This window comes from Myotis lucifugus, unplaced genomic scaffold (genome assembly GCF_000147115.1).
Source record: "Myotis lucifugus unplaced genomic scaffold, Myoluc2.0 scaffold_51, whole genome shotgun sequence".
Lineage (NCBI taxonomy): Eukaryota > Metazoa > Chordata > Mammalia > Chiroptera > Vespertilionidae > Myotis > Myotis lucifugus.
Window position 1 is genome coordinate 981,599 of NW_005871099.1, and position 2,430 is coordinate 984,028.

General features: G+C 44.6%; 1 pseudogene; it reads left to right on the forward strand.

Moving 5' to 3' along the window:
* Nucleotides 1–247: 247 nt before the first annotated feature.
* Nucleotides 248–1,444, forward strand: LOC102422766 (annotated as a pseudogene).
* Nucleotides 1,445–2,430: the final 986 nt, after the last annotated feature.

A 2,430-nucleotide genomic window follows, 5' to 3' on the forward strand; every position in this document is an offset into this window, starting at 1 on the left:
AAGAATATACTCCGTTTTGTGTACTCACAACTGTAAATCTATTTTTTCCCACCCTGTATTTGTACATTCTCTCTTAGTTACCAAAAACTCCTAGAATATAGGAGCTGCATCTAAGTATCTAAGTCATCTTTGAATATTGGTACCATATACATATTTACTCAATAAGTATTTATTGAATTAAAAATAAGGCAGTTCAGACTGCTCCATGAACCTGAGTCTTGGCTTTTTGCTTTCCTCCCTGAACAACATGAGCTTCAGCACATGCTTCACCTGCTCCACAAACTACTGGACCCTGAGCTCTGTGCAGTCACCCAGCCACCCACTCAGTATACTAGTAGCCCGGTCAGAGTCTATGCAGGCACAGGGGGCTGGGACTCCCAGATGTTGATGTCCCACTCCACCAGTGTGCGGGGCGGCTGGGGGTCTGGGGTCCTGTCTGCGGGGATGACAGGGGGTCTGGTGGGCATAGGGTACATCCAGAGTAAGAAGGAGACCATGCAATGCCTGAATGACCACCTGGCCTCCTACCTGGAGAAGGTGAGAAGCCTGAAGGCTGATAATCAGAGACTGGAGAGCAAAATTCAGAAACACCTGGAGGAGAAGGGACCCCAGATCAGAGACTACTAGGAGCATTATTTCAAGACCATCGAGGATGTGAGGGCTCAGATTTTTGCAAATTCTGTGGACAATGTTCAGAACAATGCCCACACTGTTCTGTGAATTGACAATGGTAGTCAGAGTCAAGTATAAGATGGAACTAGCCATGTGCCAGTGGAGAGCGACATCAATGGCTCCGAAAGGTCATTGATGACAGCAATACCACTGGGCTGCACCTGGAGACAGAGATTAAGGCTCTTAAGGAAGAGCTGCTCTTCATGAAGAAGAACAATGAGGAGGAAGTAAGTGGTCGATAAAACCAGACTGCCAACTCTGGGTTGACCATGGGATTGGATGCCCCCAAATCTCAGGACCTCGGCAAGATCATGGTGGACATCTAGGCCCAGTATGACGAGCTGGCTCGGAAGAACTAAGAGGAGCTAGGCAAGCACTAGTCCCAGCAGATTGAGGAGAGCACCACAGTGGTCACCTCCCAGACTGCTGCGCAGGAGCTGCTGAGATGACACACGTGGTGCTAAGATGTACAGTCCAGTCCTTGAATGTCAACCTGGACTCAGAGAAATCTGAAGGCCAGTTTGGAGAGCAGCCTGAAGGAGGTGGAGACGGGCTATTCCATGCAGATGGAACAGCTCAACAGGATTCTGCTGCACCTGGAGGCAGACTGGTCCAGACCCAGGCAAAGGGGCAGCACCAGGCCCAGGAGTAGGAAGCCCTGATGAACATGATAGTCAAGCTGGAGGCTAAGATTGCCTCTTATTGAGGCCTGCTGGAAGAAGGGGAGGCCTTCAATCTTGGTGACGCCCTGGACAACAACCACTCCAGATAGACCACCACCTACAGAACTGAGGTCAAAGACACCAAAGTTCTGAGACACTAAAGGCAGCAGAAGTGGGGCACCCCTTGGGGGAGCAGGAGACCAGAGTTCAGAGATCATTGAACATTAAAAACATAATAACAATAAAGCAAGTCATATGTTAAAGGGAAAAGATAACCGGGATGTAAAGAACTGTGATGCACAGGTACTATACAGGCAGGCAGACAGCTCTAAGATTCCTGGAGAAGGGAAGAGCTGGACAAAGAAAGTTTACATGAGGACAGTGCATATGTACATTCTCAAAATGTAAGTGCTGACAGGAAGGAGTTAGGAATGTGAGAGACAAGGATATATTTACTTCATCCATGGGAGTGTCAGATTTAATGTTTGGCATTTTTTCACTGGAATTAATGTGATCTTATTCATAAACCTCTAAAACAGGGGTCCTCAAACTACGGCCCGTAGGCCACATGCAAATACAAATATTGTATTTGTTCCCGTTTTGTTTTTTTTACTTCAAAATAAGATATGTGCAGTGTGCATAGGAATTTGTTCATAGTTTTTTTTTTTTTAACTATAGTCCAGCCCTCCAACGGTCTGAGGGACAGTGAACTGGCCCCTGTTTAAAAAGTTTGAGGTCCCTGCTTTAAAACCATGGTGTCTAGAGAAAAAGAAAAGTTTCACTATTTAACACAATTAAGTTGCCCCAAGTGAAGTGATAAAAGATGAAAAGAAAGTTTCATGAAAAAGAGCTTATACGGGTGAGTCATTTGTCAATTAAGAACAAATGTTGGTGATTGTTTTCTCAATGTTTTTCAGATAACCAGGCTTAGCAATTGTTCTTATGCTAAACATTATAGATGATCCTAACTCAAGTTGAAAAGTTTTCAGAGAATATATCATTCCCTATGTTCAATATGAATTCTTCTCAAGTTCATAATTTCAAACATCTTTGAATTCTAAACTATCTCCCATGCAAAATGAGTTGTGACAAAATA